At 40.8% G+C, this 18305-nt stretch overlaps 1 protein-coding gene across 2 annotated transcripts in view; it reads right to left on the reverse strand.

Annotated features, from left to right (window-relative positions):
* The window catches only part of LIPC (lipase C, hepatic type), a 186727-nt gene extending 169310 nt beyond the window's left edge, over positions 1 to 17417 (reverse strand). Inside the window, exon 1 of one of the 2 annotated variants that reach the window (XM_070797494.1) lies at positions 17203 to 17417. The gene's annotated coding sequence lies outside the window, so the exon portion shown is untranslated. The remainder of the gene's footprint in view (positions 1 to 17202) is intronic. The other variant, XM_070797493.1, reaches the window with a different exon arrangement.
* Between the last annotated feature and the right edge of the window lie 888 nt (positions 17418 to 18305).

Below are 18305 nucleotides of genomic sequence, written 5' to 3' on the forward strand. Positions count from 1 at the left end.
CCATGACCTTCCCTGAGTTCTGAAAGGCAGATTTGAACAGTAATAAAGGAAGGGACTCTTGCCTGGAAAATCCCATTGGCGGAGGAGCCTGGTAAGCTTCAGTCCATGGGGTCACTAAGAGTCGGACACGACTGAGCATTGGAGAAGGAAATGGCAACCCACTCCAGTGTTCTTGCCTGGAGAATCCCAGGGAGAGGGAGCCTGGTGGGCTGCCGTCTATGGGGTCGCACAGAGTCGGACACGACTGAAGTGACTTGGCAGCAGCAGCAGCAGCAAAGGGAGGGGATGCAAAGACAAGAGAGGGAGCAGCCAGGAAACAATAGTGCAGCCTTGGAGTAGGGTCCTGGTTGCACCTCAGTGGATACATACAACAGTAGCTTTAAGCTCTTTATAGAATTAAAACCTCCAGTGGAAGATTTAGCATTCTTCTTCAGAGAAGATCATCAGGGAAGTCAGATTAAAGGAACCAGAGAAGCTCATCAAGAGATTATCTGAAAGCAGTTTAAAGGAGTGCAGGCTTTACCCACATTCTAATCTTATCAACAGCATCATCCTTGAACTATTGCTATAAAACTCCTCACCAAAACCTCCAGAGTTGGGGACACAGTTTTTGAGTGCAGGAGCCCTCTGTGTCCACATTTGCCAGGCAAAACAATAAAGCGATTCTTTCCTATTTCACCCAAAACCCTATCTCTGAGATTCAATTCAGCAACACAGAGGCCAAGTTTTTGGCATCAGAAATATGACCAAAGCAAGTAGGGGCGGTTCTTTGAGTTGGCTTGGAACATGTCCTTATTTGAAAAGAGGTTGAACTGGAATCTAACCTTTTCCTTATCTGTTTCTTTTTAAGGCAGGCAAACGAAAGATGAACACAAGATTGCAGATGCTGTTTTAGACTATTTGAAGTATTTCAAGCATTTCAAGCAGGTGTTTATGCATTCAAGATAATCCTGTTTGCATTGATTAACATTTGAAGATTCACTCTGCATGAGGTCTGCCTCTGGCCAGCTGTGTGACCTTGTGCAAATAATGCAACCTCTCTGTACCTGTTTTCTCATCTGTGAAATGAAAGTGTGAGGGTGGATTGTTATCACATGGAATGTGCTTGGTACAATCAGCTCTCATTTGTAACAAATGAGACAAAAAGTACTTCCTCCATTTTACAAGTGAGGAAGCTGAGACCCTGAGAGTCCTTGTCTGAGGTCACACGTCTCTATGTAGATTGGATCTGAGGACTTCTGGGTCCCTATAAACTCTGATCCTCTCTCATTCCAGAACCTGAACTGAAGAGCTAGGGAACAAAGAACTGAGATCTCCTTTTACACTTATTTTTATGTTTCCTGCTCTGGGCTGACCCACTTATTCTCTCTATCAGAATTACAGTTACTGGTTTATGGAACAATTAAAGAAAGAATCACAACAACAAATGAAACAAAAGCTGTCTTTCTTTGTGACTGGATATTCTGGAACCAAGAGTGCACTTTATGATTTTAGTAGTTCCAGCAGAATGGAAAACCCCCCTTTCCTCTGTTTGCATTGTGCTTGGAAGCAAAAGGAAGTAAAGATTTAAGTTGGTTTTGAGCAACTAGGTAGACACGGACCACTGCTGGCTCCTTCAAGTTTGACAAGGGTTTTCTCCCCGTGGGAAAGAGGGTGAGCGTAGAATGAACTCTGTGCCTGCGTCCTGCAGCTGCTTTGGGCGTTGATTGGGCTTGGTGAAGGGTGTCACACTGGGCTCCTAAGGGAGGCCAATGGAGCTATGAACTGAATTGGCCGATTGCTGTAAACTAAGGGCATAAATTGGGAAGTTGGGCCATCAGCACGGCAGCTCCATTTCCCGGGGTCCCAGTGAAACCATTTATCTCAGATAGGGACTTGAACCCATGTGGCTGGGACTCAGACCAGCCAAAACCCCACTTGGGACTCGAACCCATGTGGCTGGGACACAAACCCAGCCAAAACCTATGGTATTTGGTTTCAGGACTTAATGAAGCTCAGGTTCTTGATGCCTCATCACAGAAAGAATTCAGTGAGAGACAAAGTGATAGGTAATAAAGGATTTATTCAGATTCAGAGAGAAGCACACTCCACAGACAGAGTGTGGGCCATCACAGAGGGTGAATACAGTCGTGAAATGTGGCGTGGTTAGTTTTTATAAGCTGGGTAATTTCATATGCTAGTGAGTGGGAGGATTATTCCAACTATTTTGGGGAGGGGGTGGAGATTTCCAGGATTTGGGCTGCTGCCCAGTCCTTGGTCTTTTAGCAGTGCCTTGGAACTGTCATGGCGCCTCTGGGTGTGTCATTTCACTTGCTGCTTGAGGATCAAGGGATAGTCTTGTCTGCCATCCTGGGCCCCATTTGATTCTAATCAGTTAATGTTGTGTCCTTGGGCTATGTCATTCTTTCAAAAGTTGTGCCCTGCCCCTGGGGTATCTCTTAGGTCCAAATGGCCCAAGCCTCTCTACAGCAGCTTGTACTTGCCCCATGTCACACAACCATTTCACAGAAGTTTTCTGAGCTTAGCAAATGAAGTTCTTGGCTGCAAGAAGTCAGGAATAGTGTTCTGATTCAAGGGCTGCCAATGACTCATCATTTTTCCACATGGTGTCTTACTGTCAAGGTTAGTAATCAATTCCTTGGTAGGTCTAGAAGTCAGGGGTTAATAGTTCAGGGGCCTGGTTCCACATGCCAGGGTCTCTATGTGATTTCACTGAAACCTCAAAAGAACCCTATGATGATGCATGTATGATTATGCCCTTTATACAGAGAGGAAAACTGAGACTTAGGGAGGTTACTCAGTCACCCATATCCACACTCTAGTAAGTTGTGGGATGAAAACTGAATTGTGTTTGTTTAACTTCAAAGTACACGCAACAAAAAGTAGTTTTGCCAAGAGTAGTAGGAATTGGCTATCAGCTCTGTATGAATCTAAGACTTAAAAAATGGGATTGTGTTGTGCTCTTGCACTTCAGATAAAGACATAGATTTATTTATGTATTTTTGGGGAGGGGGTGGAGATAGTTTATTATCATTATTTTAAAAACAAATGTTTTCAAGCCCTTTCTAAGTGGAGGTAGCCTGAAACAGTCCATGAAACATAGCAGAAGATAGAAGTAATGGAGACATTATGGTGGACTTATATAATTTACACAGAGATTAATTTTCCCCAATTGGCAGTAGAGAAAGACCAGCCAAGATGAAGGGACTGGAACCTTTACTCATAAACTTTGGCAAGCACAGAACAAAGTGTTTGACAGGCAATTGTTAGGGTGAGACTATGCTACAAAAGACCTAATTTACACATCATCAATGGTCATCCAGTTATTTTTGAAACCATCTGGGTCAGGTCATGCCTAAGGGTCCTCCAGGATGAAACGATGAGGTGCTTTGACATGCTTTGATAATTCTGTTACGACAAAATTTTTTTAAAAGGTAAAAGCATGACTTTCAGATATGAAATTGAACATATGATAAGTATTTTATTCAACTTATTAATGAGGAAGCTGGTAAGGGTGTTATAACTAGTTCAAAGGAAAAGCTCAGTTCAGTTCAGTTTAGTCACTCAGTCGTGTCCGACTCTTGGCGACCCCATGAATCGCAGCACACCAGGCTTCCCTGTCCATCACCAACTCCCGGAGTTCATCCAAACCCATGTCCATCGAGTTGGTGATGCCATCCAGACATCTCATCCTCTGTCGTCCCCTTTTCCTCCCGCCCCCAATCCCTCCCAGCATCAGAACCTTTATATCTTAAAATTTATGTGGGCAAATAGAAATGCAGCTAGCTTCCAAAGTCAGTTAAACTTCTACAGGACAGCGTTTTGTACTTCTGTTAGTAATGGCACCCCACTCCAGTTCTCTTGCCTGGAAAATCCCACGGACGGAGGAGCCTGGTGGGCTGCAGTCCATGGGTTCACAAAGAGTCGGACACGCCTGAGCGACTTCCCTTTCACTTAGTTTCCTACAATGTACACAGTTGCAGAATGCCTCAAGGGCAATGGATGCTAGAATCAGATAACATAGGAAGGTTGCGCTGGGTGTGGACAATGCATAGTTTTCTACTGAAGCACAGTTTTCTCTTACAATTCCTATGTTAAGAAATGATAGAAGAAGTATTTAGCTGCAGAATTTTAAGATAATAGGTTAGTACTCCTTCTGGAGGAAAGGCTATCTCTTATCTCTTTTGATATTTATCTTTTGAGTATCTTTTCTGGACTTCCCTGGTGGCTCAGACGGTAAAGCGCCTGTCTACAATGTGGGAGACCCGGGTTCGATCCCTGAGCCAGGAAGATCCCCTGGAGAAGGAAATGGCAATCTACTCCAGTACTATTGTCTGGAAATCCCATGGACAGAGGAGCCTGGTAGGCTACAGTCCATGGGGTCGCAAAGAGTCGGACACGACTGAGCGACTTCACTTTCACTTTCACTTTTCTCTGGTGTCTCAGACAGTAAAGAATCTGCCTGCAATGAAGCAGACCTAGGTTTGATCCCTGGGTGGGGAAGATCCCTTGGAGAAGGAAATGGCGACCAACTCCAGTATCCTTGCCTGGAGAATCCCATGCACAGAGGAGTCTGGCAGGCTACAGTCCATGGAGTTGCAAAGAGTCAGACATGACTGAGCATATTTTGTTATAATAGAGAACTGGATTTCCTTGCTGGCATCTCTACTTTTTTAGCCTCAGTAGCAAGCAAATTATTTAAAATCTTTGTGCCTCAGTTTCCCTACTCTAAAATAGGGACAGTATTGGGGATGAATAAATGGAAATAGTCTGTGAACAGTGCTTAGCACAGTTCCCACCATCCTTATTATTACAGTCTTTCATCATGCTTTTTATTTCTCCTACACTTATATGTTCTTTCCTTTTCTCTTTTTCTGCCCATTTAACTATGATAAAGAATAGGAAAACTATTTATAGTGGTTTCGAAAAATGTATAGATAGGGTTTATGCTTCTTGGTCTCGATTTTGAAAATTAACTACATAAGTTGTTATGTATGCCTTTAAAAAACAAAAAAACAAAAAGCATTCTCCAAAAAAGTGTTTTCTGAGTGATTTCCACAATCAGTCTTAGAACAGCTAACCCTGAATTTAAATTGAAAAACTCCTTTTCAGTTGGCTCCTTTTCTCAGGTTAATGGCCAGAGAAAGCAGGTTCTAGAGTGGGAAAGGCCCCCAGAGGGGTCCTTGCAGGGGTGCCGAGGACAGGACCCACCCCCTGGAGGTTGACTCGTGGGAGTCAGGACTCGGAGCTCTGTGGTTGAGTCTCTCCCTGTCTGACTCTTCAGACCCCAGGGGTCATTTCTGAGGGCCAGAGAGTCTTCCCTGGGGGAGGCACAGCGTGTCGCAGGCAAAGGAGAAAATCAACCACACAGCTCTGCCCAGAACAGGTGGTGCAAACCTGCCTTTGGGAAGTTTATTTTTTCCCTTGGGTTGGGTAGAGGAGGGACTCTTTTCAAAGCCCTGGATGTCTCTGGGTCAGAATACCTATGTGGATTTGACCCCATTGTCACCAGCAAAGCCATTAACAAGTCCCGAGAAATAAAAACAGAATCTGGGTAACAAAGTCTACTCTTTCTTTTTTTTTTTTTTTCTTTTCCTCTGTGCTTAGTCTAGCTTTACTTGCTCAAAGGGGGTCATGTGCAGAGGCCTGGAACCCAGCCCTTCAGACCAGAATCCTTAGTGTGAAATGGCTGTAGTGCCTGACACCTCAGCTCTGGGGTGCGTGCAGAGGTGCTGCACACAGCACTGCAATTCAAGATGGTGGCAGTGGTAGGCCGTGTGCAGAGATGCTGCACCTGGGGAGGTGAGCTGCACACCCTGGGCCAGCCTCGCGAGATCCTTGCTCTCGTGAGCTCCTTGCCCCGCCATTGCTGAGGAGATTCCTAGAAAGCAGCCCCCGCTCAGGCTTGTCTGGGACAGCACGGACTCTGCAGCAGGAGCTCTTACTCCTCTGCCTTTCTTTGCTTCTGAACCAAAGTCAATCTCCTTCCACTGGCTTGAATGACACCTGGCAGGAGAACAATTATGGGCCCAACAGGACAGTTCCAATGCCATCAGCCCCAATTTCAGTTCTCATGCCCTGAGAAACTGCCAGTTTATTCAGGTGAGGCCCACAGGCGTCCCCCCCTTTCCTTAGCAGCTTGAGATTTGCAGAAAACAAGACTCTCCAGTAAGCGCTTGATATGAGTGAACCAGGTTGGGTTAGGATTTTACCTCTAGGTTAATTTCAAGGAAAGGAGAAGGAAAATACTTCTGTGTCTAAGCTTCTTTTGAATGCATGGCTACTGGAGTGATATCCCCAAGAGAGCCGTTTTTCAGTCTACAATTCCACTCCTCTATCATTTAATCTGACTGTCAGGCTGAGTGGAGGGCGGGGATTTTGGGAGAGTGAACCATCATATCGATGCCTTAGGAAACAGTGAAGATTAGATCTCCGAGGTCAGCCGGTGTGTAATTGGAATCTCGGGGCTAGGAGAACACAGTCAGATTTACACAGGGCTTCTTGTCTCTAGGGATTCTTTTATTTTTTTTGCTATCATATCATCTCTGATAGAGCAAAACTGCTTGTTTTAGCTCTTGATAGAAAAGTAACTTCCCTTGTCCATTTTTTTACAGGCGATGTATAAACAGGAAGAAAGTGGAAAGCCTGTCATTATGTGTAGCAGTACCCACTTTTGGTTATATGCCACAGAGAGGGATGTGGATTTGAGGGTAGAAGATCTGGGTTTGAGTCCAGTTCTGCCTTGGGTAAGTTATGACTTTACTACAATGAGAATAATGAAAGCTGTGATTCCAACCTCACAAGGTCGTGAAAATGAAGGATGGTAAATATCTAAACATTCTTAAGCAATATAAGAACCCACATGAAGTAGAGACCCCAGGCTGGGATGTTGAGAAGGTGAGTGTGTTTGTGGAACATAGAAATTTTAGCAGACTTGGGGGTCCAAGCGGTTCTGCTTCCTGACCTCAGAGCAGGATACTTATGGTTACCACAGGGCAGCTAGCAGCCACCAGCAGAGGGAAAGGTCTGGTTCCTAGCAGGTCAGGACTCTCTTAGAAGGCAAAGAGGGAATGCTGAAATGCCCACTCTAAGTGGTTTATGAGTATTGAAGAGGAAGAAATTTTCCTCTACCCTTCTAGGTTCTTCTGGCTGGTCTAAGAATTAAAATGACATGAAGCAGATTAATAGGAGAAAAATGAAACAAAAGTTTAATAACACTGGAGAGATCCAGGAAAACTGAGTAACTTGCCAAAATGGCCAAAGCCCTTACCTTAAATACCATCTTCAGCTAAAGACACATGAGGATGTTGGGATAGTGGTTTGGGGCTTCAAAGCAGAGGAATGCAATTCACGTGAAGGTTAAAAAAGCAACATTTGTTAAACAGTCATTTACTGGACCATAGAGACAATGGACACAGAATGGACTCTGATCTCTAGTTCCTGCTGAGCTTTCCCACTAGTGCTAACCCATATTCTTTGCAGAGATCTCTGGTGTTAGCTCTATTCTGGAAACAGGGCACCTATCTAAATTCTTTTAGGGAGTTAGGGATAAGGTCACAATTTCTTCCTGAGTCTTTTGGGCTTTGATTGTTTTGAGCTCAAAATAATCTGCCTGCCAAAGAGATGTTTTGGAATGGCAAATTTTGCTCCCCAACATGGGCTTCAGAGAGGAAGGCAAAACATGAATGGGCTACCTTGCAAAAATAATTCCTGCAGACTTAGGAGGTGGGGGTCAAGGGCAGCTGAGATCTAGTGGACTGCAGGAGAACTGAGGGCTACTGCAATGCGGGAAGTACTGGGCACCTCACCACTACTCCTTGGTGAATAAAGCCTGACGCAGTTATTAACCAGGTGCGTGCGTGCTAAATTGCTTCAGTTGTGACTGACTCTTTGTGGCTCTATGGACTGTAGCCAACCAGGCTCCTCTGTCCATGGGATTTCCCAGGCAAGAATACCGGAGTGGGTTACCATGCCCTCCTCCAGTTATTAACATGGTTCAGTTCAGTTCAGTTCAGTCACTCAGTCATGTCCGACTCTTTGCGACCCCATGAATCTCAGCACGCTAGGCCTCCCTGTCCATCACCAACTCCCAGAGTCTACTCAGACTCATGTCCATCAAGTTGGTGACGCCATCTAGCCATCTCATCCTCTGTCATCCCCTTCTCCTCCTGCCCCCAATCCCTCCCAGCATCAGGATTTTTTCCAATGAGTCAACTCTTCGCATGAGGTAAGGAATTAATATTGCAATGAAGCTTGCTTTAGTTGTCTCTCTGACTCTCTTTGCTGGCCCCTCCTGTCTTCACTGCCCCGTCCTTAACTGAGTTCTGAGACCCTGAACTGCCTTTATCTACACCCGCCCCCCCAACCCATTCCCCAGGAAAATTACTGCTTGGGTCTGCTTTCTCCCTGGAGACCCATGAGGAGAGAGGTTGGGTATACAGGTGAGATCCTCTGAGCAATGCATGTGGATGGAAAAGAGAAGATGTCAAGGGGATAAGCTCTGGGAGTTTCAGCATTTAGAAGTCAGGACAGTGAGGAGGGACCTTTCTGCTTTTGCAGAATTATTTCTTAAGAACAAGTTCTTAGTGGTAACATTTCTGGCTAAAGAGTGGAAACAAGAGTCTATAAATGACTATATGAATTGATTTCTGGACAACTTCACCATCATTGTATATTAGCATTCAACATTTTTTTTGTTGTTCTTTTAGAATATGTAAATTGTAATCTTCAGAATGCTTTCATTTACATTTCTTTGATTTCTAGTGAGCTCTAACACATTCCCACTGTTTGTCTACTAATTGTATTTCCCTTATGAGAATGGCCCTGTCTTTTACCTATTTGCCTTTTGGAATCTTGACATTTATCTTACAAATTTGAATCAGCTGGCTTTGATAGATCTTAATTCTTTGTAATGTTTGATAAAAATATTTTCCATTAAAAAAAATCTTCAGTAATGCTAATTCTTATAGTGCAATTATTTAAATAGCCTCAAAGCTGAGAAAGTTAAAATTCCCCCAGAGAGGCGGTGGGTGTGTTAGCTGCTTAGTCGTGTCCGACTCTTTGCGACCCCGTGGACCTTAGCCCACCAGGCTCCTTCATCCATGGGATTTCCCAGGCAAGAATACTGAAGTGGGTTGCCATTTCCTTCTCCAAAGAGAGGTGATAAACATTTTTGTTTTTCAATTTTCTGCAAGTTCTATAATTAGATTTTATATTTAAATCTTCAATCAACCAAAGCTTATTTTGGTGAATGTTTTACTTTTAATTACTTTTTCTGTTCTAAAAACCAATAAATGTTGATTATTGAAAAATAAGGACAGTAAGAGCAAAAATAAAAACATGGTGAAAAGGATCCATAATTTCACCATCCAGAGATGGCCACTTTAGACAAATACTGAATGTTTGTGAGTAGTACCTTGAAAATCCTAATATTTTGCGGTGTATGCTTCTTATTTTTATTAAAAAATAGAATACCTGTATACCTCTCTACTGCTACTGCTACTGCCAAGTCGCTTCAGTCGTGTCCAACTCTGTGTGACCCCATAGACGGCAGCTCACCAGGCTCGCCCGTCCCTGGGATTCTCCAGGCAGGAACACTGGAGTGGGTTGCCATTTCCTTCTCCAATGCATGAAAGTGAAAAGTGAAAGGGAAGTTGCTCAGTCGTGTCTGACTCTTAGCCACCCCATGGACTGCAGCTTACCAGGCTCCTCCGTCCATGGGATTTTCCAGGCAAGAGTACTGGAGTGGGGTGCCATTACCTCTCTACCCTAAACTAATTTCATTTTCTCCTGAAAGGCAACTCCATCCTGAATTGGTACCTATAATTCTCATCTTTATTTGTATATGTTTGCAGCATAAGTATATGGTTATAAATATATAGCATTATTTTATATGTTTAGAAATTATTATACTATCTATAATTTGTTTTTTCATTTTATTTTTGGGATTTACCTCTGCTGATAAAATTGGTGTAAATAGTCTCAATGTATATCACAATTTGTTCATTCTGTTGATGGATATTTGTATGGTTTAATTTGCGCTTGTTTTTTGCTGTTACAAGCAATGTTGCAATGGACTTTCATCTTCTACAAGTGAACTTCCAGGGTTTACTCTTAGAAGAGTGAAATTGAGGGCTTGTGAGACATGTGTGTCTTCAGTGTTGCTAGATGTTGACAATTTATTCTCCAAAATGGTTGTTCCAATGAATACATCATCAACAAAATTGAATATTTCTCCCATTTTTCCACATCATCACCAGTACTTGATAGTACTGGGTTATTTAATCTCTACCAGTTTGATGGATATAAAATAGTATCTCATTGTTTTAATTTTCATCTTTCTGATTACTGCTAAGGTTGAGCATAGTTTTATATGTGCCGTTGGTCATTCAAATTTCCTCTGCTATACATTGCTTGTTCATATCTTTTATCCATCTTTCTATTAGTTCATTAGTGTTTTTCAGTAAGAAAAATATCTTCTCCCCATTTGCATTATCTTTTCATATTGCTTATGATGCCTTTTGTTGAATAGAATGTAAAATTTTCACGTAGTCAGATTCATCAGGGTTTTCCTTCAGGAACATTATGTAGAAGAGGTAAATTCTTACCTTTATGCTCTTAGGGTATTTTGGCAAGGCCTAATAATTAAACTGATATAAGATCAAGATTGCAGGGAGAAATATCAATCACCTCAGATATGCAGATGACACCACCCTTATGGCAGAAAGTGAAGAAGAACTAAAGAGCCTCTTGATGAAAGTGAAAGAGGAGAGTGAAAAAGTTGGCTTAAAGCTCAACATTCAGAAAACTAAGATCATAGCATCCAACCCCATCACTCCATGGCAAATAGATGGGGAAACAGTGGAAACAGTGGCTGACTTTATTTTTCTGGGCTCCAAAATCACTACAGATGGTGATTGCAGCCATGAAATTAAAAGACACTTACTCCTTGGAAGGACACTTATGATCAGCCTAGACAGCATATTGAAAAGCAGAGACATTACTTTGTCAACAAAGGTCCGTCTAGTCAAGGCTATGGTTTTTCCAGTGGTCATATATGTATGTGAGAGTTGGACTATAAAGAAAGCTGAGCGCCAAAGAATTGATGCTTTTGAACTGTGGTGTTGGAGAAGACTCTTGAGAGTCCCTTGGACTGCAAGGAGATCCAAGCAGTCCATCCTAAAGGAGATCAGTCTTGGGTGTTTGTTGGAAGGACTGATGTTGAAGCTGAAACTCCAATCCTTTGGCCACCTGATGCGAACAGCTGATTCATTTGAAAAGACCCTGATGCTGGGAAAGATTGAAGGCAGGAGGAGAAGGGGATGACAGAGGATGAGATGGTTGGATGGCATCATGACACAATGGACATGGGTTTGGGTGGACTCCGGGAGTTGGTGATAGACAGGGAGGCATGGCATGCTGTGGTTCATGGGGTCTCAAAGAGTCATACATGACTGAGCAACTGAACTGAACTGAAGATAGACTAATAAGAGAAAAGTATACAAATTTATCCAAGTATTATGTGACAATGGGAGCCCTTATAAGACCCAAAGAAATTCTGAAACTTACAAGCTTTTATACTGGCTTGAACAAAGAGAGGCAATTGTGGAAAAGTAAATCATATAGAGAGGCTAAAGGCACATAAAAATTATTTTAACAGGGTCTGTTAGTACAGGATTCTCTTGGTTTTGATTCCCCATTGAAAAATGTTTCTTTTCTCCTGTTACTGGGAAGCCATCTTCCACATGGGGATTTTTATCTCCTATTTTAGGAGGAAAGGGAGTGATAAGAATGCCCTTCTCACAGGATGCTTTCCTAGTGCCTGTAGCTTAAAACAATACAAAGGTATTCTGTGATTTGTCACAATTTTTGCATTCCTAGAATTTACTTTATTGGTCAGCAAGGGTTCTTGCTACACTGCAGTCTCTAAATTCAGCTAAAAATGATTTTTCTGCCTATGCTCATTGGGCCTGATGTGATGTTCAGTAAAAGCAGATAAGTGATATGCACAAGACATTCCTGCCTTGCATGCCCTTATTCAGTCAGTTCAGTTCAGTCACTCAGTCGTGTCCGACTCTTTGCGACCCCATGAATTGCAACACACCAGGCCTCCCTGTCCATCACCAACTCCTGGAGTTCACTCAGACTCACGTCCATTGAGTCGGTGATGCCATCCAGCCATCTCATCCTCTGTCGTCCCCTTCTCCTCCTGCCCCCAATCCCTCCCAGCATCAGAGTCTCTTCCAACGAGTCAACTCTTCGCATGAGGTGGCCAAAGTACTGGAGTTTCAGCTTTCACATCATTCCTTCCAAAGAAATCCCAGGGCTGATCTCCTTCAGAATGGACTGGTTAGATCTCCTTTCAGTCCAAGGAACTCTCAAGAGTCTTCTCTAACACCACAGTTCAAAAGCATCAATTCTTCGGCGCTCAGTTTTCTTCACAGTCCAACTCTCACATCCATACATGACCACTGGAAAAACCATAGCCTTGACTAGATGGACCTTTGTTGGCAAAAGAATGTCTCTGCTTTTGAATATGCTACCTAGGTTGGTCATAACTTTCCTTCCAAGGAGTAAGCATCTTTTAATTTCATGGCTGCAGTCACCATCTGCAGTAATTTTGGAGCCCAAAAAAATAAAGTCTGACACTGCATGCCCTTATTAGACATAATTTATAATGGTAAATCAGTTCAGTTCAGTCGCTCAGTCGAGTCTGACTTTTTGTGACCCCATAGACTGCAGCACTCCCTGTCCATCACCAACTCCCAGAGCTTGCTCAAACCCATGTCCATTGAGTCAGTGATGCCATCCAACCATCTCATCCTCTGTCATCCCCTTCTCCTCCCATCTCCAATCTTTCCCAGCATCAGGGTCTTTTCCAATGAGTCAGTTCTTTGCATCAGGTAGCCAAAGTATTGGAGCTTCAGCTTCAGCATCAGTCCTTCCAATAAATATTCAGGATTGATTTGCTTTAGGATGGACTGGCTCGAGAGCCCAAGGGACTCTCAGAGGTCTTCTCCAACACCACAGTTCTAAAGTATCAATTCTTTGGTGCTCAGCTTTCTTTATGGTTCAACTCTCACATCCATACATGACTACTGGAAAAACCATAGCTTTGACTAGACAGACCTTTGTTGACAAAGTAATGTCTCTGCTTTTTCATATGCTGTTTAGGTTCATTGCAGCTTTTCTTCCAAGGAGAAATCATCTTTTAATTTCATGGCTGCAGTCACCATCTGCAGTGATTTTGGAGCCCAAGAAAATAAAGTCTGTCACTGTTTCCATTGTTTCTCCATCTATTGGTTATGAAGTGATGGGACTGAATGCCACGATCTTAGTTTTTTGTATGTTGAGTTTTAAGCCTGCTTTTTCACTTTCCTCTTTGATTTTCATCAAGAGGCTCTTTAGTTCCTCTTTGCTTTCTGCCTTAAGGGTAGTATCATCTGCATATCTGAGGTTATTGATATTACTGAGGTAATGCTAAATGACTACATTAATTTCTTCATTCAGTGTGTTCCCATGCATTCATTTATTCACTTATTCAACAACTATTTTTAAAAAATCTGCTATGTGCCTGCTATCCTCCTGAGTCTGCTCCTAATTTTTTCAAACTAGTTGTATTGGAATTGATACTTGTGCATATTTACAATCCTAAGCCTGATTTATGTGTGAGTGTGCTTGTGTGATATTTTTCACAAATCCGTGGATGAGGATGATACTTATCTCTTAGAATGAACTAAGTATCAGGTCTTGTTTCTCTGTGATTTGGAAAATCTGTTTGTTGACTCATAGAAATATTATTCAGAATATTTGTTTAGGCCATACTTCTTTTGGTGAATGACATAATTCTTAACAACTTTCTCAATTTCCTTCTCCATCAGTATTTTCATGTTTTTTGTATTTTGTTTTGCTAACTTTTTATTTTGTATTTGTATTGTCCATTTAGCTAAACAATTCAAATTGATTATCCTAAGTTGGGACTGCAATGATTTATATTTTTAAATCCATTGTATCAGTTTTTAAATCACCAGTCTTTTAATTTTATTGACTAATACCTTTTATCTATTATATTTATAAGGGTTTTAATATATCTTATACTCTTCAGAGAATGAACATTTAAATTTACTTCTACCAATTTTCTATTTTTCAGTTTATATCTGTCATTTTTTTATATTTCCTCTTATGTTGACATTCTTCATAAGATTTTAAATCAAGTGCTTAGTTCATTTATTTCTTATTTCTAAAATAAAATCACATAGATCTATACCGTTCCCTCTGCCTTGGTTTATCCACACTCTTACTTTTAATAGGTGGTGTTTTCAGTTTTTATAGTACTTCAGAAATTATGATCATGTTTTTAATTTTCCAGTTGACCCTGTTGCTCGGGAGAATTTTTGTTTTTGTTGTTAGAAGCTGTCAGCCATGTATTTGTTTATTGTTATTATAAATTTTTGCTTGTATATAATTTTAAACTTACAGAAATGTTGAAAACCAGATTAACTTTTAGCTAGATTCACCACTTGTTTTGATGGAAAGAATTGATGCTTTTGAACTGTGGTGTTGGAGAAGACTCTTGAGAGTCCCTTGGACTGCAAGGAGATACAGCCAGTCTATCCTAAAGGAAATCAGTCCTGAATATTCATTGGAAGGACTGATGCTGAAGCTGAAGCTCCCATACTTTGGCCACCTGATGGGAAGAACTGACTCACTGGAAAAGACTCTGATGCTGAGAAAGATTGAAGGTGGGAGGAGAAGGGGACGACAGAGGATGAGATGGTTGGATGGCATCACTGACTCGACTAATATGAGTTTGAGTAAACTCTGGGAGTTGGTGATGACCAGGGAGGCCTGACGTGCCGCAGTCTGTGGGGTCTGCAGAGTCAGACACGACTGAGCAACTGAACTGAGCTGACCGTTTGTTTATATTTTGCTTGTTTCTATTTTGTTCTGATCCCTTTATAATTCTTTCTCTATATATGAATTCTTTTTCTGAACCACTTAAGAATAAGTTGCAGATGTAATATATATACCTAAATACTTCAATGTCTATTTCCTGGGGCAGACATTTTCTCTTATAAAACCAAGGAAATTTAGTGGTTAAGAAAATTGGAAAATTTCATATTGATACAATATGATTTTCTAATTCTGTAGTCCATAATTGTCAGTTATCACAATGTTGTATTTTATATATAGTTATAATAAATAGAATACTATATATAATATAAAATATGAATAATAAATAGAAATAAATGTATATCATCTATATTTGAATTTATAATTTATTTTATTTGCTATATATAATATATATTTTATATATATATATAGAGAGAGAGAAATTGAGAGCTAATAATGAAGGTGACAGTGGCAACGACTGAAGTGGCTGTGTACTTACAGAAACTACTCCAGATAGGGCACTTAATATATGAGTATTTATTTTCTTCTTGTAGTATGATCTAAAGAAGTTCATATTTATTGCTGTCTTATTATGAAGTTAGTAGTTATTCAGAGTAGAAAAATAATGCAAAATAACAACAATCACTCAAATTTCAGAGCCTAGAGATAACCATCATTAGTATTTAGATGTATATATTCAAGACGTGTGCTTTCAATCAACAAAATTTCTGGATTTTTTTCTTGTTAAATAAAATATAAGTACATTAAGATACGGTATCATATTGTGTGATGTATAGTTTTAGTCTTCATGTAAGTCTTAGTATTTTATTATTTTACATCCGTTCCGTTCAGTTCAGTTGCTCAGTCGTGTCCGACTCTTTGCGACCCCATGAATCGCAGCACGCCAGGCCTCCCTGTCCATCACCGACTCCCAGAGTTCACTCAGACTCACGTCCATTTATAGCTAATGTTCATAACAAGTTTGCAAAGTAGAGCCACATTTTCAGATGAAGAGTCCAAAGTTCAGAGAGGTTCAATAAATTGCTTAGGTCACACAGCTGTAAGGGATGGAGTTGTAATCCAAATCCTGCACTCTCTGCCCCCAAGGCTATAGAGTAGATCACTATTTTGCCCAAAACTCCTTTCGTTGATTTTACTTATATCATTAACATTGAGTTTTATTGCATTGTGGGGAGAAAATATATTGATATAATTTTCCTTGTGGCTTCCGTGGTGGCTCAGGGATAAAGAATCTGCCTGCCCATGCAGGAGATGTAGGTTTGATCCCTGATTCAGGAAGATCCCCTGGAGGAGGAAATGCAACCCACTCTAGTATTCTTGCCTGGGGAAATCCCATGGGCAGAGGAGCCCAGCAGGCTACAGTCCATGAGGTTGTAAAAGATTCAGGTGTGACTTAGTGACTAAACAACAATAACAAAAATGTTCTTTATAAATTTTCTCTTGATTTAGTTTTGGGGCCTTATTTGAGAGTTAGTATATATCTACTAATGCCCAATACATTGAAAAAATGTATAGTCTATGTTGTTATTGAGTTTAATATAAGTCTACTGGTTCTGACACATTAATTGTGTAGTATTTATCCCTTCTCTTTGCATTTCTAGCTTTGGTAATCCATGTCTTCACTGTGGGTTTTATATTTTTCATTATAATCAGAAACCTCCTAGCATCCTCCCTCTACCTTTTTGGCATCAGAATCTCTTTTGTATGATATCAACTTTATCAATTGTTTTCTTTTAGTTATATCATTTCCTTGATAATACTTTTTTATTTTTAGTATTCTGCATCTTTTTTGTTATATATCCTCTTTAAACAACGAGTATATTGTTGGGTCTTGTGTTTTAATCCATAGGACTTTTTTTTTTTTTTTGAGAAATGAATGGTCTAGTTATATAGAGTCCTCTGGGATTCAGGTAACAGTGATATGAGATGGGCTTGCAGCTATGAGCTATGGACTTTTGCTAGTTACTTAATGATTCTGGGAGGAGGCTACCTGTTTCCTTATCTGTAAAACTGTGTTAATTAAGAGTACTAACTTCACAGAGTTGTTGTGAAGAGTAAATAAGATCAAGAAAATTCAGGAATAGAAATATATTAAAGCATATTAAATTATTATATGTAGAATGTAGTTGTCATCATGTCTGGAAATATCATTCAAAGCAAGTTTCTTGGCAATAGCACATAAAGCAAGTTCTTAAAACAAAGATCTCTGTTCAAAATGGGGGTAATCAGCTCCATCCTTTTCTCTAACCATGTCTCAAACTTCTCTCTGAGATAATAGGAATAACTTACAATAAAGTGGCTGAGAAGCAGTGGTCCAGCGCCCCTGACGTGTTCCCAGTTTTCAGTTCAATTGTCCGTCTCTGCTTCTGGCTGCACTGTGGAGTTTCACAACTTGACTTAAGTTCAGCCCTGTCAGGAATCACTGCCTTGCTTTGCATTTAATTAAGCAAATGTTTAGGCTGTACAAATACGTTATTTGCTCCCATAATGGGTATTGAAGCTGCAGGCTTAGCTGGCCTGGCTGTTTTCATCAGGCTTTGAAAAACTGAAACTAAGGAAAACAAACGAACCAAGTCAGGCTGGGTTTTCTACTTCCTGGATCATGTAACTTACACTACGCCCAGTGAAAGCCATCTGGTGGGCACCCAGGCATGAGGACCGATTCTCAGCCTGCGGTGTTCCTAGCTGTGCTCCAACCCCTGCACAGCTGAAACCTCTGCTTCAGTTACAGTTGTTAGAAACTGCAACTGAATTCTTATTTACTTTAGCTCCTAAGGATAAAAGAAGGACAAGGGACAAAACTGAAGAAAGTCCGAGGTTTAAACTACAGTCCATTTTTAACTTTCCAAAATGGTCTTGGTATTTTCAGGTCCAGATAACCTTAAATCAGACAATGCAGTATTACCAAACTGAGAAATAAATATCCTGTAATATTATAAACTGATAAACTCTAGAAAACCTCAATCTATTTTTAGTTTCAGTAGCTTCAAGTCTCTGCTGGCTTCTATTTGATCAGTCAGAGGGAGATATGGGTCCATTTCCTACCTGATACAATAGAGCAATTTTCTTAACCTCCTCTGATGATAATCATCATCTCATCTCTTTTAAACACAGTTCCCAAGTCCCTTCTGGGAGATTCTGATTCAGTCCTTCTGGGTTGGTGCATCAGATTTGTGTTCTTAACATGAGAAAAGCTTGGGAAAAATCAGAGTAGAGGGAATAGTCTATTTTTAGAATCAGACAGTTCTGACCTGAAATCCTAGATCTTTCACTTCCTAGTTATGTGGCCTTGCACAAATTACTTAACCTTCCTTAATCTCATCTGAAAAAAAAAAAGTGGAAATAAAAACATCTACCTCAGGAGTTGTTGAGAGGATTAAAGGAACTTAAGC

The sequence above is a fragment of the Bos indicus genome, chromosome 10, assembly GCF_029378745.1.
Source record: "Bos indicus isolate NIAB-ARS_2022 breed Sahiwal x Tharparkar chromosome 10, NIAB-ARS_B.indTharparkar_mat_pri_1.0, whole genome shotgun sequence".
Lineage (NCBI taxonomy): Eukaryota > Metazoa > Chordata > Mammalia > Artiodactyla > Bovidae > Bos > Bos indicus.